The sequence below is a fragment of the Rhinopithecus roxellana genome, chromosome 1 (genome assembly GCF_007565055.1).
Source record: "Rhinopithecus roxellana isolate Shanxi Qingling chromosome 1, ASM756505v1, whole genome shotgun sequence".
NCBI classification, from domain to species: Eukaryota; Metazoa; Chordata; class Mammalia; order Primates; family Cercopithecidae; genus Rhinopithecus; species Rhinopithecus roxellana.
This window is the reverse complement of record NC_044549.1, coordinates 159,288,654-159,313,571: the sequence shown is the minus strand read 5'-3', so window position 1 is coordinate 159,313,571 and position 24,918 is coordinate 159,288,654. Positions and strand designations below refer to the sequence as shown.

The 24,918-nt window shown below is 39.1% G+C and overlaps 1 long non-coding RNA gene across 1 annotated transcript; it reads right to left on the bottom strand.

Moving 5' to 3' along the window:
• Window positions 1-1,205: 1,205 nt before the first annotated feature.
• LOC115899718 lies at window positions 1,206-21,441 on the bottom strand. The gene is made up of 3 exons (XR_004059334.1): window positions 21,376-21,441; window positions 9,479-9,594; window positions 1,206-1,282 (listed from the first exon to the last, which is right to left on the bottom strand). It is a non-coding gene; the product is annotated as an uncharacterized LOC115899718 (long non-coding RNA).
• Window positions 21,442-24,918: the final 3,477 nt, after the last annotated feature.

Below are 24,918 nucleotides of genomic sequence, written 5' to 3'. Positions count from 1 at the left end.
TCAGATGGGAATTTGCTAAGAGCTGGTGAACAATTTTACAGAGAAGAATGACCAACTAGTCCACCTCAGGCAATCAGTATGAAGGGGAAATAAGCCTTTGTAGTTTTAAAGCACTGAGATTTGGGGGTTGTTATTTCAGCATAAGTGGATAGTATCATGACTAGATACACAAGTAAAGATTAAAGGTGGGAAAATAGACATGTATATATGTAAGACTGTAAATAAACTTCTATTTAGAATTTACTGACCAGACTAAGTCACAGACTTCACTCAAGGTTAAGGGGAGGTACAATCCTACCATGTTAAGGGGAGGTACATAGAAGTGGAAAAAAGCAGAAATATGGTGAACAATACAAATACAACTACACAGAAACATAAGGGCACAGTGGGAGAAAAAAAAATTCTAAATAAAAAGATCTTCAAATTTGATAGCAATAATAAAAGTAAAAATGTAAATTTTAATAAATATGTTAATAAAACAAAAAATAGCATTTAAAATGAGACAAAGTCTATTTTCAAAAAGCAAACACATTTTGAAATTGTGACTGACATGACTGGTGGCCAATCCAATATTCGTGGTCTTTCTTTTCTTATTATGGGAGACTTGGTTTTATTTATTTATCTATTTTGTGTTGCTGGGAGGTAATACGTGCATCTGGTTTTATTTTCCAGCCTCTTTTTCAGAGAAGAGTTGTCATGTGACATAGTTCTGACCAATACGAAGTGAGTAGAAGTCCCTGGGTGGGACCTCAAAATGGTGCAAAGTCGGCAGGCACATGCTTTTTGTCCTTCCCATTCTTTTTACCTGGAGTACATTTATAATACTGCCACAGCCAATTTACAACAGTAAGCAAGAGCCTAAAAACTGTGATGGATGTGTGGAAAGAGAGAAGCAGCTTGAGTGTCAACGTCTTTTAATATGAGAAAAATAAAATCTCTTTTTATTTAAGGCACTATATGATGGAGAGTCTTTTACTTGAAGCCAACTAAATTCTTAACATACAGTTAAAAAAAATATTTAAAACACCAAATGAAAATGGACAAAGTATATCTATATGCACATTTGCTTTCACAAGTCCCAATTAAAACTTATAATAAAATGAGGAAATACCTTATATTCACAATGGAGTGGGGGCGAGGTTTTGGGGAATTATAACTATGCCTTACTGGTGGGATCGTACTCTTGCTCCATACTGGCAGAAGTTATTTTGGAGAGTACACAGGAAGCATTTTACAATGTACAGAAGTTTATGCCAAGCAATTCCACTTCTAGAAGTTTGTCCTATGGAAACACATAGGTATTTGAGTTAGTGTTCTGAAAGCCTTTATAAGGTTTTATAGTAAAACCCTTAAAACAATTTGTCTAAATATCGTGGTTGGTTGCATCCATCAGAATAATTTTATATAATTAAACTTATTCCAGAATCTTATACATAAATATATAAATTAGATAAATTTGCAGCTGCCATGATTGTGTTAACATATAAAAGCCCAGGATATATACGATATACATCACCAATAACACACGTATGTATGCATATATTTCGTTAGCATACATAGTTTCATTAGCCTATATGCAACTTGTTTTTATAAAATTAATATGATACCCTGCCATTTTAGCGCATTCACATTTACCACAATCCTTATTAATAGCTTGCTACTATTTCTTATAGTCTTTCACACAAAATTTTACGGTTGCTTGTAGTCTTATCTATTATAATTCATCTTGCTATTTGTGCTTACTTCCACTGCTTTTAATTTTTCACTTTTTCCCACCCTGAGGTCAGATTCGGTTAAAAAGTTTAATTTTTTGACCCGATTCTTTGACACTGCTAGAATGTAGGGCACAGTCTGAGGTTAAAATGAAGCATGTTTTGTTTGTTTGTTTAAATTAACATGTTAACCAATTTTCTTTGCAAAGTTCACTGAATTCAATATCTGTGTACAAGCCTTTGTATGGGCACGTGTTAAGCCACAGATCTGAAAGTTAGACATCTGAATAGAGTGATATAACCTTTCAGTATTTCTCCAAGGGGACTTTATGCACTTGTATAAGTGGTCAGAATCCGCCATACCACATTTGTAAGATAAAAGCATCTCCTGCTTTCTTTCTTTCTTTTTAATGAGAAGGCTATTGAGGGCCATACATCTGTCAGTGTTACATGTGATAGAACACTAAATAACTGCATTTGACTAGAACTGCCAAAACAGGATAATGGATGGCTTATCTAGATGGATCAAATTGTGACAAGACTTTGTTTCCTCAGGAACCACCTTTCCTCACTTTATTCTAAAGCCCAAAGGATGCATGAGAGTGTTAGATGAAATATAATCAGAGAAGACTGAATAAGGGAAAGTGGGCTGAGGGAAAAAAATAAAGACATATTCCCAAGGTTGCCTTTGATCTTCAAAAGGCAAAATGCCCTTTGGATCAGAGAGCTGCAGGACAAGGCTTGGGAAGTAGAACCCAGCACAAGCTAGCTACCACTTGTGTGAAGCCAATTGGAGTACTCTAGGTATATTCAGAGCTGCCTGCATTTCATATTCTGAAAAAGTCCTCCACTAAAAGTGGTGGTATTCTCCTTTTCATTTTTCTGTTCATTTCCAAACTCATGACTCTAACTTTGACTCCTGTGTAGCCACAATTTGTCCCTCCGGCCACAGGGGTCACCATCACAAGCCTGAGGTGACATGATGAGACACTATTTAGAAGTCATGCTTTTAATTGAGAGCCCTGCCACAGTCCCAGTCAGCCCTGACATCATAGGGTGTTAGGGAGGAACTGCTTTTGAAGTAGCTGAAAGGTCATTTCTTCCCAGACAAGGCTTTCTGAAATTACAGCCTGGGAGGAAAACGGCTTCATGCCAATTTTAATACATGTTCAAACTCAAGGTTCAGCCTCAGAGGCCCAGAAGACAGGAATAGAGGGAAAAAAAAAAGTGCCTTTGATGATTGTTCTTTCTTTTCCCTTTTGCCTTGTTATTTTACTCTGCTTGGGAACTGAAAATATTTCTTACAGCTAGCCAGAGAGGAAATGGTGAATATGTAGCACCGCCGTTTTTTTACTTGGGTTTATGGATTTTGCTAACTTCAAGTCTAAATTATTAAATTATAGACAATGAAAGAAATAACGAAAATAATTATAGTTTTAGCATTTGGGCAGTACCCTCAAAGGTACTAGCTTTTATTTCAATTGTTTTTCTTTTCTTCTTTTTTTAAACTTACTATGTGGCCAGGTATTGTATCTCAAAGAACAAAGAAGAAATAAGACATAGTTCCTGCCTTCTCAAATATTTCAGTCTGGTATTGTATAGGAAGAAAGTTAAATTAAGCATTTCATATGTTAAATAGAAATGTTTCTGTTACTTCAGAGTATCATCTAAAGTCCTCGAATTAAGAATAATAGTGGCTAAGCAACCACACATTAGAAAGTAAAACACTAAGTCATCTCTGCAGCACTTGCAAATTGGAGAAGTCATAAGCTAGCTCCATTTGTTTGGAAAATTGGAAATTTCTTTAAAAATTAAAATACACTTAACCTATGGCCTAGCAATTTCTCTCCTGTATATTTATCTAAAAAAAAATGAAAACATGTGCCCATACATAGACTATTATGCAAATGTTCACAGCAGCTTTGTTCATAATTGCCCAAAACTGAAAACAAACTAAATATACATCAACATGTGAATGGATAAACAAACTGTGGTGTATCAGTAAAATGGAAAACTATTCAGCAATTAAAAAGTGAACAAACTACTGAAAAACACAACAAAACCAAGCTAAGCAAAATAATTCTCAGAAGCATTATGTTTAGGAACAGAAGGCAGACAATCAAGAATATATATCCTGTGATCCCATGTATATGAAATTCTAGACTGGGTAATCAAATATGATAGAAAGCAGATTAGTGGTTGCCTGTGGATAAGAGAATGGGGTTCAGTAGACTGGGGATTAATTGACAAGGGGCATGAGAGAAATTTTTGGAGCATGGAAATATTCTATACTGCAACTGTGGTGGCGGTTACAAGGTTGATTACTATAACTTTCAAATGGGTACATTTTAATGGTATATAAAATGTATCTTAATAAACTTGTATTTTTAAATAGTTATGCCAATATTAGTTCTCCAAGTTATATGAGAAAAAGGCTAATAATTCATTAGCAATTCGGAAAATTAGAAGATTCCTTTAGAGAGAGACCATTGTTGTAGAAGGAGGGGAGGTATTTCCTCTTATCATAAGCCAAGTGATCAGAAACATTGAGGGAACTACTCACATAACCTGATATTCCGTAGAGATTGTGGAATGTAATGGCTGATATCTTATGAGTGAAATACCTTTTATCTGAGAGGATGGACAGAGTGTCCTTCTGGGCTGTAGAATTAAGAGGCACGGTTGCTGTGGGAAGAGCCTGCACTTCCAGAGTTTGATGAGTCAAGGATGTGTGTTTCCTTCCTGAAGGCCTGATGTGGATCTCACAGAGAATAACTAAACTTGTAGTGTCTTAGAAGCAAGTCTGTCCATCAGGAGCTGCTAAAGGAGTGGGCCGTAAGAATTCAGTGGCTGGGATAGGTGTCGGTGTCAATTAGTCATCTAGAAAAAGCCAAACTGTGAGATGTAGATACCCACAAAAATGCCCTAGAGAAGAGTCAAGGTTTGCTTTTGGACGTAGAAGTATTTCAGAAACTACTAGGTTATCAATGTACCTCACAAGTAAGCTGCATCTCTAACATATCTCTTCTTCACCAACCCTGTCACCAGTGAAGAAACAAAAGTGGCACAAAATGGGAAGAAGAGAAGACTGTGCTAGGCCATTTATGAGAATCAGACTCAGAGAATGAGATGTGATCATGGAAGCAGAGGTCAGAGTGATGCAGGACCACAAGCCAAGGAATGCAGGCACCCTCTTGAATCTGGAAAAGGCAAGGAAACAGATTCTTCTCCAGAGTCTCCAAAGGAACACAGTCCTGCTGGCCTACTGTGGACCCCTGGCCTCCAGAACTTCAAGATAATAAATTTGTATTGTTTTAATAAACCACTAAGTGGCTTTTTTGTAATTCATTATAGTAGCAGTAAGAAACTAATGCAAGAGATAGCCTAGATTCTCTAATATTGCAAGTATATGCAACACAAAAATCTAGACAGCCTAGTTTTTTTTATAATATTGCAAGTATATGCAACACAAAACAGTTTTATTTGAAAAAAAAAAAAAAAGCTGTTTTACTATTTGGGTTCCAAATTTTTGGAACAGGACATACATATTTGTTTCATGTTTCATAAATACAAAGTTAGTGGGAAGTCTATATCAATTATGCACTTTATTAAAGACGCTTTCCCTCATCTCCTTTTCTAGATCCAGTTCTCCTTCCCCCCTTCCTCCATTATAGGCTCTCAATTTCTCCTTTATAGCACACATCAGTCATAATTTTGTAAATTTTTTATAAATTTTGATGAACATGCCTTTTCCACTAGAATGTAAGCCCCAGAGGGTCACAGATCCCATATAGTCCTATTTTGTTTCATTTTGCCTTGTTTTGTCTACCACTGAATCTCCAGGACTCAATGTTGTGCATATAGGAGACACTCAATACATACTTGTTGAGTAGATTAAAACTGACTGAATAAATGCATTCTGCATTTCCTGCCTACTGATATCTTCAGAGGGAGTGAGAAATAGATATTGTATATTGTCATTGTGTAAACATCTGTTTGTGGTGCATGGGTGGTAAGATTCAGAAACCATTATAGAAACTATAAGGACACACTACACCAGTCAATAGAAGAACTGTGAATCTGATCCGTAGAGCCAACCACGAGGTGGCAAGAATACAGCCCAGTGAAAGCAGCTTGTCTTTAGTAGGTTCTTAATATCAGCACACTCTATCAGGAATCTTTTTTTTTCCAGGATGAAACACTTTTTAAAGGAGTAATAATTTACTAACTTAAAATGCTAACATGACATTAAGAGTTCATCTCATCACTCTTCCTGGCTCAGGGTCAAAATATTAAACTCCTTCTAGGCAAGAATCCCTTATCCAAGAAACCTTAAGTGAAAGACATTAAATAGCCTAACTCAGTAACTCTTTGTCTAACTTTGCGCCCATCATAACTTGGCTGAGCTATAAGACAGACAATGAGAAACACACCTTTAAAGATATGTAAGAATGTTAGAGGGAAGTTGAGGCCTAGAAATTGAAGAAAACTACTTGGACCAAAGGATAGCAGGTGATGTTGGTACCCTTTTTTTGTCACCTCCACATTCATCATTCCCATGAATAGCTAACCAACAGCTCCTACCTGTCACTGTATTCCTAAGGGCTTTCTCTGGCCTCTGTACCCTGCTGGCGCATGCACACACACACATTCACACACATACACACACAAACAAACACATACACACACAACAGGCCAGATAAGACAGAGGTAACTATCTGGAGCAGCACTCAACCAATGATTGATGGATGTTGCTGAATAAATGCCCTAGCCCCCTTACTCCTTGGTTGGGGATAGCTGAGGCATGGTCTATGCTGTCTTTCAAAGTTCCAGCCTTCAGTTTGCCATAGCATGTGCTCATCCTTATGGGCTTGCTTTCCTTCTCTGTCCTACTTTCATACTCTCCTACTGGTGCCTCCTGGGGTCACTGCAAGACTATGAAGGGTATCAGATTTTACTCTACTTGCAAGGTAATAATTAGCTTAGCACAATATCATGGAAGCTGGTAAAAGATACGAGATTCCTGGGTCAGATACAAAAGGATGTATTACAGCAATAATAGTAACCAGAGCATTAGTGCGCAAGCTTGTTTCCCAAGCCCCAATCCTCACAGTGTGACACCAAGAAAACCAGGTGACACCTGCACACTCGGGTCATGTTATAGGAGATGAACCTTCACTTCAAAGTGAGACGTCTTTACTATATTGGAAAGTAAAAAGACAAGACAAACCAAAATAAATCAAAGGCATTCTTGTTCTGTGAAGGGAGACATTATCTCTGTCTCCCAAGGTTGTTTGCTATATAAACAACCTTGAAAAGATAGTCCAGATGAAAGACAGTGGCTCTGCTCACAAGATGTATAGAAATGTGAGATGCCTGTGGAGAAATGTCTTCCAACAATCTCTTTCCAAATAAACTACTTGTGCTTAAATCCTTCTCTCAGACTCTACTTCTGGGGGAATTCAACCAAAGAAATAGGGCAGGAAGTAACTGTTTAATGTCCTATAAATTGTATTATTATTATATCTCTTCTTGATCTTAGTTTCTTAGAATCCTCATTTTGAAGTTACTGCATAATGACTTTGAGTCTCATGCATAATCTGAACCTCAATTTCTACTTCTGTAAGGGGAACTAATGGGTAATAGGAGGGTAATGAATATCATAGGTGATGATGCACCTAGAAATAATTTCGAACTTGAAGCACTATATATTGATTGGCAGATAGTCATAATCTTGAATATTGTTTTACTATTACCTATGAATAAAAATTAAATCTTGGATTTTTATATTTTTAATTTCTGGGACTTACTTTCAGTTCTACAAAAATTACCTTATCAAATTTCAGGCCAAAAAATATGTAGGGTAATTTCTTTCTGAAATTGGAAAATGAGCCAAATCTGCAAGGCCTCCCTCTGCCCTTTCAGTGACTCTTGACTGTCACTCCCATCCTTCTCCTACTTCTACCCCAACTAGGCCTAGACACATCGTGCCAAACCCTGGTTGTTGCAGCTCTTAAATGATCTGGCCAACCCAGATTCCAACTGAAGTAATAGTGGAACAGTCAGCCTGCATGCATGATACTTCCTCCTGCTAGGTGTTAACAGCTTATCAAGGCTGAGCAGGTCAGACTGGTAGACAATGACATCAATATGCCAATAGGCCCCTGCTTTCCTCCATCTGCTGTAAAAGGTGCATCAGCAGCATTTGTGTTGTGGGATAGAGAGCTCAAGGCTCATCCTAAATTCCCCTGTCTTACTCATACTTTCCTTCAGGGATCCACGTTTCTGAGACCTGAAGTTCAGAGCAACTTAAATCACTATCTGCCCAAACATGTTGACTTTTGCCAATATTTATTTTTCCTTCCTTCCTCCCTTTTTCCCTCCCTCCTTTCTCCGTCTCTCTCTTAAATTCAAGTGTGTGAAAAATAAGTAGATAGCAGCAACTATGGTGTCTGGGAAAGATGACTCTGGCAGAGAAAAAGCAACCTAGGGCAGGTCAATTTCCCCATCTCTCATTCTCTCATATAAATATACGGTATAAGAATATAGTATATGTATAATATATGTGTAATATCTTTTTTATAATAAACAGTAAATTGTCTGGAATATTTTATTATTTATATGGTAATATGAATAGCACAGATACTCATGAATTCATCAGTTTATATATAAAACATTTATAGTCAGATTTATATGCTCTACTAAATGACTATATTATGTAATAAAGACATATTTGTTAAAAAATACTAGAAAATTTGAGTTTTTCTAGTATTTTCTTCGTAAATTAAAATTTACGAAGTTACAACGTGGACTATAATGACTACACTTGTAGCAAGAGCAGTGGTAGTAGTCAATAATAATAATAATAATAGCACTTTGAGTTCAGTTAATCTTCCTGTAACTTACATATATCATGGAATCCTAATGACAATTCTATGAAGGAATAGTATTTTCCTCATTCATATAAATGAGGAAACTAAAGTTTAGAGACATAAAATAACTCAGTTCTACCAAGGTCACCTACCATGTAAGTAGTAAATATCAGATTAAAACACAAATTTGCTTTACTCTAAAATCCTCTGCTCTTAACCACCAAATAAGGCAGTTAACAGCACCTGTCTTCCATTTTAATCTCATTTTTGGGAAGAACAGGTTTATCTATGGTCATTTGATTTGGCGAAATTTATGAAGTCACAAGAAGGAAAATATCAGTTCCCAGATTAAAAAATCTATATAATTTCACCCTTTTTAAATAAAATATAATCCACTTGGAGTAATCTAGTAAAACACTTTTGTCTGATGTAATCATTTCTAGATATTAATGACAGAAAAGCATTTTAGAGGGCAGAAAAAGTGGCAGACCACCCACAAGAACTCTTGGATATTGGTGTACTTACCCTTAAAAGGAATTTTGATATATTCACAAAATTCTGATGAATTTGAGAGCATTCTGATGCTAATGCTCACTCAAAACCACCATCACCAACTGCACGTGCTTCAAATAACCACATCAGGACAAACAGAGACAAATGCATAGTCTATTAAAATCCCAATGTTCTTCTTTTGCTAATTTTAAGAACTAGAATACAATCATAAGGTAATTGTTGGAAGTGATTTTAGAAATCAGCCAAACACGATGGCATGTACCTATAGTCCCACCTACTCAAGAGACTGAGGCAGGAGGATTGCTTGAGCCCAAGAGTAACAAGGCCAACTTGAGCAATGTAGTGAGATCCCCATCTCCAAAAGAAAAAGAATTGTCTTACCTAGGCCACTTTTGAGGCTGAAGTGGGAGGATCTGTTGAGTCGGGGAGGTCGAGCCTTCACTGAGCTGTGATCACATCACTGTACTGCACTCCAGCCTGGGCAACAGAATGAGACCCTGTCTCAAACACACAAAAAGAAACGGATAGACTCTTGTTTATAACAAGTGAACCAAAGATAGTCAAAGGCTAAAGCTAATCACCTCTTTATCCATCCTACTCTCCAATGACATTCTACTGAAAAGATCACTAGCAATGGCTGAGTGTGTATTTTTTCATTCTTTCATCCTTAAAAGTCATAGCCAGGATACATACATACATATATACACACATATATACTTGTGTACATATATATGTGTGTACACATATACACATATATGAAGGAATAGTATTTTCCTTAGTTATATAAATGAGGAAACTAAAGTTTAGAGATATAAAATAACTCAGCTCTATCAAGGGCACCTACCATGTAAGCAGTAAATACCAGATTAAAACACAAATTTGCTTTACTCTAAAATCCTCTGCTCTTAACCACCAAATAAGGCAGTTAACAGCACCTGTCTTCCATTTTAATCTCATTTTGGGAAGAACAGGTTTATCTATGGTCATTTGATTTGGCAAAATTTTTGAAGTCACAAGAAGGAAAATATCAGTTCCCAGATTAAGAAATCTATATAATTTCACCCTTTTTAAATAAAATGCTGTGTGTGTGTGTGTATATATATATATATATATATATATACACACACACACACACACATGTGTACATATATGTGTGTACATATATATACACATATCTATGTATGTATATATGTATGGTGGTGAAATAGGTATACACACACACAAATAAGTTTTTGGTTGGTGGTTTTCACAAAATTCAAAAATACTGTTTTTCACTTTGGCAAACTTAAAAAAAAAAAAACAACAGTTTATCAAGGATGGACATTCATACCAGCCATTAGCTATAGATCAAACTTTTTTTTCAATTTCTTTAGACATATATGCACATAAACTACATTTTTTACCCAAAAAAAGTGTTCATAGAATAAATGCGAAACAAATTTTAAGTATACACTTTCTCTCCCTCTTGGTTTACTTTTCCCTTCCTATGTCTCTGTTTACTCATCCCCCCCCACCATCCTCAAGCTGTGTTTAGGCTAATTTGTATTAGTTTCTTATATTCATAATCATATAAAATCTATATATGGATATACATACATAAAAATATTAATATTTAAATTAAAATAAATTTTATTGTATATATTTGAAGTTCACATGTTATAGGATACATGTACATAGTAAAATGGCTACTACAGTGAAACAGAATAACATATCATCTTACATAGTTACTTTCATAGTCAGTGATTTTTAGAGTAATACCATGATTATTTTACTCTATTTCATGTTTTTATTGTATTTTTAAATAGTATGAAGTATTCAAAATATACCAAGTCTGAAACATAAAACATACACATTGTTTTCCCTAGAGACAATCACTATTACTAGTTTCTTGTGTGTGTTTTCCCACAAATAATTATACAAACGTAAATGCTAGGGACTATAAGATACTCACTGTTTGGCTCTTTCACTTTCCCATGTAATAATATTTCTTGTGATGTGGTGGATCAGTCAGAGTGGTGGGAAAAGCTATAGGGAAAGGACGCAAACCTTCTGAAAGGTCAGGTTTTGCAGAGCTCTGGGGGAGAATAGCTGAAGGCAACTGTCCTATAACTCTGAGGCAGAGGGCAAGGAGCAAGTACAAGGGAGTGTAGGGAAATTTATCTTAAACAGGCTTGTTTATTTATATTGACCAGGAACTGACCTTTGATCATCCACGCCCATGCACGAGACATTCCCTGAAAGGGGAACAATAAATTTTAATTACCTACAGGTTGCATTTGCTCCAGGTTTTCAGTATTGCACCTGCACTGAGTAAAAGCAAGCAGCTCCAGCTACTTGGGGCTGATCTGTGGTCACTAGAGCCAGGCAGTCACCTAGCTGTTCTTATGCTGCACACCTGTGTCTGAGTACTCATTTCATCAGTTGGCCAGGGTCTGCGGGACAGACCCGGCACTTGTGCATGGAATAGCTTTATTCACTTTACTAGCTGTATAATATTTCAACATATGGATGTACCAGAACTTATTTAGCTAGTCCCATATTCCTAAAATTTTCTTGTTTACAAACTCTAGCTCTTCCTAAAGTGTAGCATTTAATATTGTCCAAATGATATTTTGTACATGTGTGAAAGAATGCTTGAGGAATAAATTCCTAGAAGTGGAATTGGTATGTCAAAGTGCACATGCTTTTAAAATGTTGAATAACTACTTCTTAGAAGATCTTAGGTAAGAAATCAGATATTAAGATTTCTTCAACAGTGCTATTTCAGACTCAAAAAACTGAGTCTTCCCTGAAGAAATTGGAATTTTGCCTGGCACAGAAATCAAGGCTAGGATTTCCCTGAGATTGGAAAAAATCCCTCTTAAACTCGCCTCCTCTTGTGATCCTCTAAATATTTCAGCGGGATGAGGAAAGGGGCAAAAGCCTATCCAGCAGGCAACTGGTTAAGGCGGAGTTGTGTGTAGGTGACCGGAGAAGGTCTAGTTATGTTCAGGCACCAGAACTTAGGAACCTGAGAAAGGAACTGGCTTTTCTATACAGATGAGTGGTTTGGGTCTCACAGAAGGACCAGGTTTTACTATTCAAATCAGAATGAACAACCACAAGAACCAAAGCCGATTAATTAAGGTTTTTCTCTGACTTCAGAATGAGCTATGAGTTTCTTTTCTTTTTATCGTTCACTCATCCTCTTCTTCCCCCTAAGTAGCTCTCTGTATTTCAGTTCTAAAGTGTGACTACTTGCTTGAATTTTTTCTGATAGGATCAGAGCCATCTGTTTATCAATGTGTTAGATTCAGAAGACTACTCTGTTTGCATGTTATTCCTTAACAGAAGTAGAGAGATTTCACTTTTGCTCTGTCGCAGCTTCTGTTACCGGATTGACATGCTTTCTGCCAACTGCCAGAACATGTTTTTCTTTGTCCTTTTTCTTCTGTGTTTTTCCCCTAGCAGTGCAGCAATAATCTTAATGCGCTGTTGTGTTTGAATAGTCAATTTAGGCTGACTATTCAAATAAAATAGCACATTATAAAACGACATTGATGAGTGCCCTCCAAACGGTAGATGCCAAGGAGATAGTGTTCTTTTAAAGGGACAAGAGAGCCTGGGGCAATATGACTGTGTTATACCATCATCCCCAAACACAGTTTGTTTTTTACCTGTTCTGTTGGTTTCTGCTTGCTGAGATACCTGATTCCGGGCGGCCACTGAAGGGGCAGCACTAAATGAGAGTGTAAGCCTTTTATCCAGTGTGCAGTGCCCTGTTATCCCAGCACTGCCTCACCAGAAAGAACTGGAGAAACAATTCTGTAGGGAATCTACAAGTTTTTGTATGCCCTTAGGCAGAATACCAGAGTTTGTTGTTGTTGTTGTTGTTTGAGACAGGGTCTCACTCTCACATCCAGGCTGGAGTGCAGTGGTATGGTCATACCCTACTGTAACCTCCACCTCTCAAACAATCCTCCCACTTCAGCCTCCTGAGTAGCTGGGACTATAGACATGTGCCACCACACCTGGCTAATTTTTATTTTTGTATTTTTTGTAGAGATGGGGGTCTCACTATGTAGCCCAGGCTGGTCTCAAACACCTGGGCTCAAGCAATCCCCTGCCTCAGCCTCCCCAAGTGCTGGGGTTACAGGCACGAGCCACTGTGTCCAGCCCAGAAGTATCCTTACGTTAATATAGATCTAGGAGAAACAGCAACATTCATCCCTTGTTGGTTCTAATTTAGAAACCAAGTAAGAATTAAGCAAAATGAGAATAGATTGTATTTTCACCATCTCCAACTCATTTTTTAGTTCCACTTTCACCTAAACCTTGACCAAGTGACTCCTTGACTTGTCAGTCTTTGACAGTCATGCAGTCTACTTTCTAATGGTTCCCCAGATTTTAGACTTTTTTCTACTTCTCCCTTCAATGATTTTTTTTTCTTTCTTCTTTTACTTTTTGTTCATTCGCAATCCTTCATTTCTGCCAAGTGACAATCATTGCATATAAAAGCTCCCTGGATATAACGGTCAAGGGAACAATATGGCAATATATTCAGAGAAATAGTTTAGGTCCTGGGAAGAGGGAACTGAAATCCTGGTTCAGCCACTCGCCGCTTACAGAGTTCAATTAACAAGAGCAGGGTCTGCTCTAAAGAAAATGACTTCTTATTTCAAAGTTAGCTCGGGAGAAGAAGTACAGGTTTCCTGCTTTTAGGGGTACCACTTCACTTTCAAAGCAGAAAGTGAGCTTTTTTTTTTTTTTTTTTTTTTTTTTTGAGGTGGAGTTTCGCTCTTGTTGTCCAGGCTGGAGTACAGTGGCATGATCTCAGCTCACTGCAACCGCTGCCTCCCGGGTTCAGGTGATTCCCCTGCCTCAGCCTCTCAAACAGCTGGGATTACAGGCATGCACCACAACGCCCAGCTAATTTTTTTATATTTTTAGTAGAGATGGGATTTCTCCATGTTGGTCAGGCTGGTCTCAAACTCCTGACCTCAGCTGATCCACCTGCTTCAGCCTCCCAAAGTGCTGGGATTACAGGCGTCAGCCACTGCGCTGGGCCGAAAGTGAGAAATTTTAAAGGGGGACCTAACATGAACTGCCCACGGGGGTGGGGGGTGAGCAGATGAGGGGTCCACATGTTAGCTTGGTGCCCTATCTACCCAGCTGGTTCTGCTGACACTTTCCTCTTCCTCTCGGGCAGGTAGACTTTGGGTTATAAATAGATGGTGAATCTCTTCAGGAAACCTCCTGCTGGCTGAGAGTTCTTTTCTGTGGCTCCTAAGCACATAGTTAGAACTTGCCTTCTAGGGAATGTCTGGTGAAGGGGAGGTAAAAGGCTGTATTTGCATTTCTGAAGGGCTAAGTAGGAAGTGGGGTAAAGGAGGAAAAAGATAGAGAGAAAATAAACTATCTCTTAGAAAAATGGGGGTAGTCCAGATGACTAAGCTCTGATTTTTTCTTATCTTGCCCCATTCCTACAGGGTCTGGGAAGTCATGCCTTACAAACCATAAATTCTCATCAGTTGGTTTTATTTAACCATATATATATCATGGCTTACTTTCCAATCTGCCTCTGGCATAACATGTGACAAAGGAGAAAATCAAAATATTTTACCCCGAAACGTGTTTCTTTGCCATATTTTGAAATGGCCTTGCTCTGTAAAGAATCTCTATTAACATAGCTAGATCTTTTTCTTCCTGGCCTTCCCAATCCTGAAGAGATTAACTGAGAGTCTAGAACCTTTTAAAGGTCTGAACAGGGAACACTTGTCATATATCGTCTCTAAGGGCAGCCACTATGAGACTTCAAAAGAACCCTGAGGTCTCCACAATCTTTCATCTTAACCTAAACATTTCCTTTCCATTGATCCCAGGTCTTTAGACAAATTCAACCAATTGTCAACCAGAAAATATTTAAATTTACCTATAGCCTGGAAGGCCCCCACTTTGAATTGCCCTGCCTTTCTGGACCAAACCAATGTATTTCTCAAATGTATTTGATGTCTCATGCCTCCCTAACAGGTATAAAACCAAGCTGCACCCCGACCACCTTGGGTACATGTTCTCAGGACTTCCTGAGAGCTGTGTCATGGGTGATGATCACTCATATTTGGCTCGGAATAAATCTCTTCAAATATTTTACAGAATTTGACTATTTTCTTATCGACACTCTCAGTTACAATATATGTTTTTGCCTACTCTTTGAATTTACAAAATTGACACTAGTTTCTTGAAGCCTTTCTCTCAAAGAAGACTGGATAGTTAGAAACTGTTAGAATAGATCATTTTTTTCCTCCCACATTCTGGCCCAGGTTCTACCATGTTTACGAATTCGTAGAAACACACAGGCATCCTGAGAAGTACTAGGCAATCATAGACTTGTCAAGTTTGAAATTAACCAGTTAGTGTCTCTTTTATTATACAGAATCATTTTCTGAATGTTAATCTGCAGTCTCTCAACTCTAAATTTCATCAGTGTGCAAGAGTTTGCATTGAATAAATCTGCTAGTAAAGTTTTAAAGAAGAAAATCAGATAGAGCTTATGTATTGTGAAAGGAAAATAAATTTCAGGACCCCCAAATCACTAAGCCAAAGGAAAAAGTCAAGCTGGGAACTACATCAGGTAAACCTGCCTCCCATTTTATTCCTAAATAAGATAGCTCTAAAGATTAAAACTAACAAACAAAAAACAAAAAAACAAGCTATATACCTCTCTCACAATTTGCCCACAAAATCTTTACCCTAAAACAGTTCTGTTGAATTTTACACTGACAGTATAAATTAAATAGCTTATCTTCACAGGTATGGGACAAAGGACAGACAGAAATAAAAGTAATCCCTCTGCTCACCTGAGACAAATGCATATCTCGTTCCTTCCTCTGCCCTATTATTTATGTAAAAATGCAGATTCACTGAGCCAGACTAGGGCATAAATACCTATTCCTCTACCCACAGCCTGACATGTAAAATGTGAATTCAGTGAAAGGCTGATCAGAAGCCTAAAGGAATGCAACCTCTTGCTTCTTATCTACCTGTGACCTGGAAGCCCCCACTTTGAGTTGTCCTGACTTTTTGGAGCAAACCAATATACGTCTTACACATATTGATTGATGTCTCATGTCTCCCTAAAATGTGTAAAACCAAGGTGTGCCCTAAGCACCTTGGGCACATGTGGTAAGCATCTGCTGAGGCAGTGTGTCATGGGTACATTATCAACCTTGGCAAAAAAGACTTTCTAAAATGACTGAGACCTGTCTCGGATACTTTTGACTTCACAGTTTGTGACCCTATGTTGATTTACATAGAGCTATGTTTATACTCAATGCGCTCACTATAAATCTTAAAAGGTCCTAGAAGTGAAGAGCATCATTCAATGTGTTCAAAGTTTTCTTCTTAAAAATGTGCCCTCCTACCCTGTCTCTACTAAAATACAAAAAATTAGCTGAGCGTGGTGGTGCATGCTTGTAGTCCCAACTACACAGGAGGCCGAGGCAGTGAATCACTTGAACTCGGGAGGCAGAGGTTGCAGTGAGCTGAAATTGCGCCACTGCACTCCAGCCTGGCAACAGAGCAAGACTCCATCTCAAAAAAAAAAGTGCCCTCCTTCGCCCCTCCCCCTCTCCTTCCCCTTCTTCTTCTTCTTCTTCCTCTTCCTCTTCCTCCTCTTCCTTTTCTTCACAAGATCTCATTCTGTCACTTAGGCTGGAGTGCAGTGGCATGATCTTGGCTCACTGCAACCTCAACCTCCCAGGCTCAAGTGATCCTCCCACCTCAGCCTCCTGAGTAGCTGGGACTACAGGCATACACCACCACATCTGGCAATTTTTGTATTTTATGTGGAGGCAGTGTTTCACCATGTTGCCCAGACTGGTCTCAAACTCCTGGGCTCAAGTGAACCACCCACCTTGGCCTCCCAGAGTGCTGGGATTACAGACATGCACCAGTGTGCCTAGCCAAATGTGCCTTTCTTTTAAAGTTTGAAAATGCATTGACTTGATATGCTTACACCTTTCTGCACAAGTCTATTTTCTCAACCTACTTTCTACGAATAGTTCTCAATCTGCTATCATTTCCCTGAGAGTGGAAACATGAAAGTTCAACACAAGGAAGGAAAAACTGAAAATTTCAGTACTAGAATTAGAGTGAAGAAAACTTAAAAGTAACCTAGGAAGTTTCAACTAGCTAATGATGGTAGCTCCAATGTCCTTAATGGGCTGCACTGAATTCCTATTGTCTTTATTAGGCATGTAGTTGCTTCTTCACTGGACCATAAGTAAGAGTCAATTCCATGTGGAGTTGAAACAGAAAAATTTCCCTGACCCCTTAACCAGCCTGGCAAAAGGGGCACCTTACTTACTCAGCCTGTAGCCCTTAACCCCTTGTGGGAGGGAGAACACACAGGTGAGCAGGTTCAGGAGCTGGGACTAGTACTTCTGGGCACCAGCAGGAGCAGAACTCAGTGCAGCCCCATGGCAGCGCCTAGAGGTGTACCTGTGACACTTGGAGCCCCAGAGGGCATGTGTTACAGTGCCCTTTTAGCTTTGCCATCTGCAGAGGGCTTAAGAATTAAATGACTAAAGCATCTGTACCCATGGCTCCCGAGCTCTTGTTCAGTGTCCAGGAGAATCAGGTCACATGAACGAATTGAAAGGTAGTGAATATGGAGGATATCTATTGCCACTGAAAGTGGCTTACATCAGGAAAGGGAGCTGAAAAGGGGATAGACTGGGAAAGTTTTCTTCCCCTGGAGTCTGGCCACCCCTGGCAAGGCTCTTCTACAAAGTCCTGCCATCAAGCTGTCCCTCTGAAGTCAAGCAGCTTCTCTCAGACGTCTGGCTACTTCTTTTCTCCTCCCCCGTCCTCTCAGTCTAGAATTTCTCTGCCTCTTGTCACTATCAGAGTGACTTTCAATGCTGACTTCCTAAGGGACTTGTACACTTCTCCTATAGAAAGTATTATGTATGCTCTCATGAGAGATCTAGCAGTTAGCAGTTGGCAAATCATAACGTTTTGGACTGTGCTTTGTTTCCTTTAATAATAGTAAGATGGAAATTGTGGGAAAACAAAGAGCAGAGGGTAGTCCAAGCCTTTTATTCCTTATTAAATGCAATGAAAAACAATATCCAGACATTAGTCCTTCTGCCTCTTGCACTTGGTTTCAAGGGGGGTTCTTCAATTCTTTATGTGGTCCTGAAGCCCAGGGCTGGCACTTTCTACCCAGTGATTAGGATTAAATATGGGACTGTGTCCAAATACACTATGGAATGCTTTTAGTAATTGCAGCAAAGGGAGGGCCTGTTTCCAGCAGAAATTGTAGGAGCCTGCAGTGAAGCAGAATTACAACTTCTTTTTCTGTAATTAAAATATGATTCCCTAATGTATCAAAAAGCTCAAGCAAATAGTTTCATGCAAATATACTTTAAGCAGGATATTTGCTGATATTATGTAACATTTTTCAGGAAAGATATGCCACATATATTTCAGGAAATGGTACAATGATAGTGGCATAACTCCATTGTGAATGAGGAAGCAAAGTCTTAATTCCATATGTTCCTACGAGGGGAAAAAAAAATTTCCCTGGATGTCCAAGTTGACTCAAACCCCTAATAAATAATTTTCTCCTCTTCTCACATCTTCCAGGGAAAACTTAACAAGACTAGACTAGGGTTTGACTCACAGAAATCATTAGGAGGAATCATGGAAAACGATAACTTCACAGATTAATGAAGTACAAATTTCAGATCTATGAAGAATGGTGAAAGTTATCATAATTTTATCACTTCAAAATAGGTTTACTCTTTCTTATATCTAAAATTTCATTAGAAAATATAGATCCATAAAATAGTTATTTGGAAGCTAAAGGAAATCAGTTAAAATTATCATAATTTTGGCAAACTGGCTTACCCAAAAGCAGAACTCTTTGAGGTTAAATGGTTTCAGGACACTCCAGAATTCATCCTAGTGAGGTAGATGTTTCAGAAATAGTCTAAGTAGACAGTAAATAATTGGATTGAGTTGCTTCTAATAATAGTTACTTTATAAACACTTCCTGGTTTTTACTTTTCTTCTGTAACAATGTAGCTACTCTTCATCTACCCCTGGCATGTTGGACCCAAACACACAAATAGTAAGACAAAGTCTGAAACAACACTTACTTGTGGGCATCTAATTGAATGTAAAATTGAATAAGGGAGCTGATGGGGTTTGTTCTTTCCAGGATACAAAATAGTTCTGAGATGGGGGATATCTAAGGGTGGAAGGACACTAAATATTGGCAGCTGATATAAAAGTTGTTGCCAAATTCAGTGCACAAGTGTAGTCCTAATTTTTTCCCTATGATTCGTGCCTCTTTACATTTGGAGTTTTTGCCATTTCTGAGTCTAAGAAACTGGGGCAGTAATAGGATACGTTTTTCCCTGCTCAGTGGCCCTCGAATTTTTGGGGGCCATTAGGAAAGCTAGAATTATATCAACCAGATGGGCTCAGGATCCAGCTACTTTTTTCCACTACAGAACTCTGTCCCTTCCTGCCTTCTTCCTTCAGCCAACCCTCCACTCTATTCAGAGTCCACAAACTCTCTCTACCTTTTATGTTTTCAAATGCCAAAGTTCTGTTACTCATATTTTCTCAAACAATTTAGTTGGATTATCACTGATGGAGGCTTCCATCTTTGATATATTACAGACCTTGTTTATAGAACGTCTTGAGATGGGGTTGTGAGGGCTCATGATCTTTGTAAGTTCCTTTTTTCTTTTTATTTCATTTATTGTGGTTATGAAAAAAAAAAACCCTTGTAACATGAGATACATGCTTTTAACAATTTTTAAGTGAATAGTACAGAATTGTTAACTATAAACAATACTGTACAGCAGATCTCTAAACTTTTTCATTTGCGTGACTGAAATTTTACACCATTGAACAGCAAGTCTCCATTTCCCCCTCTCCTCAGCTTCTCCTACTTCAATTTATTCATTTTTAATAGCTTTTTGGGGGTGTAATTAATACACAAAACTGCAGATATTTAATGTATATAATTTAATGGGTTTGAACATATGCATACCCCTGTGAAATCATCGCCACAATCAAGTACTAAACATACCTATCACCTCTAAAAGATTTCTCCTGCTGCCACCTCCCATTTTCCTGAGATCAATTCTCTTAAACTTTTTTTTTTTTTGAGGCAGAGTCCCGCACTACTGTCGCCCAGGCTGGAATACAATGGCATGATCTCGGCTCACTACAAGGTCTGCCTCCCCGGTTCATGCCATTCCCCTGGCTCAGCCTCCGGAGTAACTGGGACTGCAGGCGCATGCCACAATGCCTGGCTAATTTTTTGTATTTTTTAGTAGAGACGGGGTTTCACTGTGTTAGCCAGGATGGTCTCGATCTCCTGACCTCGTGATCTGCCCACCTCGGCCTCCCAAAGTGCTGGGATCACAGGTGTGAGCCACTGTGCCTGGCTGTCTCTTAACCATTTTTTTCAGTGCATAATACAGTATTGTTAGCTAGAGGCACTATGTTGTAGATTGGGTCTCTAGAACTTATTCAGCTTGTATAGCAGAAACTATACTCATTGTAAGACAATTCTCCTTTTTTCCCCTCCCCAAAGCCCCTGGAAACCACCATTTTAATTTCTGATTCTGTAAGTTTGACAATTTTAGGTACTGCATATAAATGGAATCATGCAGTATTTGTCTTTCTGTGTCTGGCTTATTTCACTTAGCATAATGTCCTTAAAGTTTTCCAGTTTGGGGGATGCATCTGAGGGGAGTGTCCTGTGATATGAGGACACAATTACCATCCGTGAGGAGAGGACAGAGGAGGAAAAGTAGAAAGAACGTGTTTTTTTTTGTTTTTTCTTTCAAAGGAATCCCAGTGATTCAAGAGTCGTTCCAGAGAAATACAGACTGAAAATGACTGGTTACCCATCTAGAAAGAGGGGAACAAAGCCTCCCTAGTTCCTTTTGCTTCCCAGAGAATACATGAGGTATGTGAGGGACAGAAGAAGAGGTGTCCACCTTCCTTCTTCAATCCTTATATCCCTGAGTCCCAGTGACCTTGGTGGGGTACCACCTGTGGGTGCCAACGCAGATTTTCACCCATGTTAACAGGGAGGCCTCGGGGGTGGGAAATACCTGCATTTACCCACGTGCCACCTCCTCCCTGCTGTTGGCAACCCTTCATTTCCCCAGACCTTGTCTATACCACGGATACTCGCATGACCTCTATCCATGAAACTGGCGGGGGTTCGGTGGTGGGGTGGCTAATCAGCAGGAAGTAGTCATGCTCACCTGTGCTGTGTGCTCCTTTTCTTCTGTTGTTGCCTGCCTCTGTATTCCTTAGATCCAGTTTTCCCTCCTAGGGCTTCAACGCAAAACCTGGAATTGAGTTTGTGACCAAAAAAATGTGCTTCAGGAGAGTTCATGGATTCCTTAAGTCCCAGGTGGCCCTCCTCATACAAAGGAGAGAAAAGGGAGTCCTGTGAATTGGGGTCTTGGCCTTGCAAGACACCTTCCAAAAGGAAAAAAAAAAAAAAACAAAACAAAACAAACAAACAAAAAAACCTCTCACATAGAAAAGTTCCTGTATTCACAGGTCTGTGTTAACAGAGAAATGGAAAATAAGTAACAGAGAAATAACAGAGAAAAGGAAAATAAAACAGCTCTAAGTGTGGGGCAGAAAAGGTGCCTAGGGAAAAACCTCTAGCTCTATGCAAATAAATTCCTCAAACAGGCAGAGAAACTCTTGATTGTTGTACTCTCCTTTTGGCTTGGCCAGGAGAAGAAAGACTCTGCGGGCATGTGGTGGGAGGGAAGACAAGTGGGAAACACTGGCCAATCACCTGCATGGGACCCTAGGCCCTGGAGACCGCCCAGGGCTGGGGCGGCTGCTGAGGCTCATTCCTGTGCTGTGTGGCCTTTGGGGGCTGCATGTACATGAGGCAGAGGTGGCCATACACCCCAGCCTGGCGTGGAGGGGAACATGCTTAAGAACAGACGGAAATCACGTTGTTTTAAATTGTATATCTGATGGCTGGGCCAAAGACTCTTTCTACCTCTTAATATCTCTGCAGTTTGCAATAACACCCCCAATATTGTAAAAGAAAAGATAGGTAACAGCCCCAAAAGGAAGAAGAAAAACGTCATAGAAAAGACTGGATCGGGATGAGGCCCATATTAACCTCCGAGTATGACAGGGGTGGATGGCAGCCTCTGCAGCCCTCCCCTTCGTTATTAATTGGCTAAGAGGAGCCCAGTGCTCCATCTGTTTAGAGAAAAAGTCTGAGGATGAGAAGGTTCACCAACAAAAGTGAAAGAGATTTTTGGGGGTCCACCTTTTACTCACCCTTCTTCAGGTTCCCCATATAGCCAACAAAAATTGATGCAGAACATTTTGCTCCTTTAGCTCAGCTAGGTCTGGGTTCTTGTCTCATGACGAGGAAAAATTAGATGTGTGCACCCCAGAGAGTGAGTGGAGTAGAATTTATTATGCAAAAGGAATGCTCTCAGCAAAGAGAGGGGGGCCTGAAACCCAGCTGCCCCCTTCACAGTTGAATACTCGGGCTTAAGGCGTGAATTCCTGGTGGCTCCACCCAACCCTTCCCATGTGCATGCCGACTCATAGACTGAGACGCTCAGTGTTGATTTATTTCCCTTACTGTGCATGAGTTAAGGAACAGAATTTTCCACTGTGGGCATGTTTAGGCAAGTCTCCTGTGCAAGTTCCCTTATAAACAAAATGTCTGGTTTAAACATTTGTGGGGTAAGTCTGAGGTTCTCCGGGGACCCTGCCCATAGTGTCTGCCTAAGCCAAGGTGGTTAACTCTTTTCAACATGACATCTCATCATGGTTTTGATTTGCATTTTCCCACGATTAGTAATGTTGAGCATCTTTTAATATACTGCTGGCCATTTGTATGCACTCTTTGGAGAAGTGTCTATTCACATAAATTCCGTTTTTTAGGTGAAGTCAGCTGGGCTCCTGAGTTGGGTGGGGACTTGGAGAACTTTTGTGTCTAGCTAAAGGATTGTGAATGCACCAATCAGCACTGCGAAGGCCCCAAGCTCTGAGATCCCACACTATTTATTGGTAATTCAACAAAGAAACAGGTGGTAAGAAAGTGGGGTTCCAAAGGGAGCATTGTATTAAGCACATGATTTACCACTGTGACTGTTTAGCATTTGCTCTGCTACTTGAGATAATGGGGAGCAGGTTCTCTTAACTCAAGATACAGTTGATCATGGGAGAGCAAGGAGCAAGGAGCCAGCAAGTCTAGACACATTCCAGAGGCCACAAGCCCTGGATTCTATTCAAGCCATGAGGGGTTTTATGCCCTGAGCTTAGATCATGGTGTGTCAGGGTAGCCTTCCACCCTTTAGCACAGAGCTTGGTGTTCCAAAGGCCATAAGGGGTTTTAGATCCTAGACCACAGAAATGTTCCAAGACTCTTTTACATTATGTCAGACATGCAAGACCTGCCTCAGCTTCTCTCACAACACTAAGCTTTTCTCCCAACAAATTTACATATCTCAGAATGTTAATTAGAAATCTGTTGGTTGCAAGAGATTTAAATACCTAGAAGTGTACTTGATTTCAAGTGCAGCTGGAACCAGAGGCTCAAATAATCTCACAAACACAGTTTCTCACATTGTCCTGACATTACCAATCTCGTGAGAAAAGATAATCTCCTCAATATTTTCACTAAACTTCCTGGGACTGTATCCATTGGTCCAGCTTGAGTCACATGCTTATCACTGAGCAATCATTCTGGCCAGGATGATAAAGTCCTTTGATTGACTGATCTTAGCCATGTGTAGCCTTCAAACTTAATCAAAGTAGTGAACAATGAAGAAGGGGCCTTTCAGTAAATTGCTGGACAAATATTTTCTTTTTTTATATCTGCTGCACATCTGCCCACGGTACCAACTTAGGGTTGCCAAATGAATACAGGATGCCTAGTTAAAATTGAACTTCAGAAAAACAATAAATAAAAGCACTGTTTAAAATAAATGAATCCCAAATATTACATGGGACACAATTATACTAAATACAATTTATCAGATCATTTATCAGAAATTTAAATTTAACTGATTATCTTATATTTTTAATTGCTAAATCTGGCAATCCAAAACTAGGTGAAAGTTTTTTCTTTGATCTTTAACTAATTTGGCACTGTTCTAGATAAAACTCACAAGATTATTTTGAGGATCAATACAGGTAATAGTGGCAAAAGCATCTGATAAATTACAACGTGCTACAGAAAGGCAAGAAATTATTTTGGTGGGGTGGAGGGGCTGGATTCCTAAAGTTTTATTTCAATCTTGGTTCTATCTTGAGACAGTTCTGTCCAGTACCATGATCACATAATTCTAAACTGTAAGGCACTTACTCTCCCTAATAATTAAGAGAATAAATATAATTGAGCTTACATATATATGATTAAAACTAATCATAACTGAGGCCAAGTGCAGTAGCTCATACCTGTCATCCCAGCACTTTGGGAGGCCAAGGCAAGCAGATCACTTAAGGCCAGGAGTTCAAGACCAGCCTGGCCCACATGGTAAAACCCAGTCTACTATAAATACAAAAAAATTAGACAGGCATGGTAGTACATGCCTGTAATCCCAGCTTTTGGAAGACTGAGGCAGGAAAATCATTTGTAGTGGGAGGTAGAGGTTGCAGTGAGCCAAGATTGCGCCACTGCCCACTAGCCTGGGCAATGTAGCAAAACTCTGTCTCAAAACAAAAAACAAACAACAACAAAAACAAAAAGACCTTAAATTAACCATAACTGAAATTATTTTTCCTTAGAGCCATTAAAACAATAAACATTT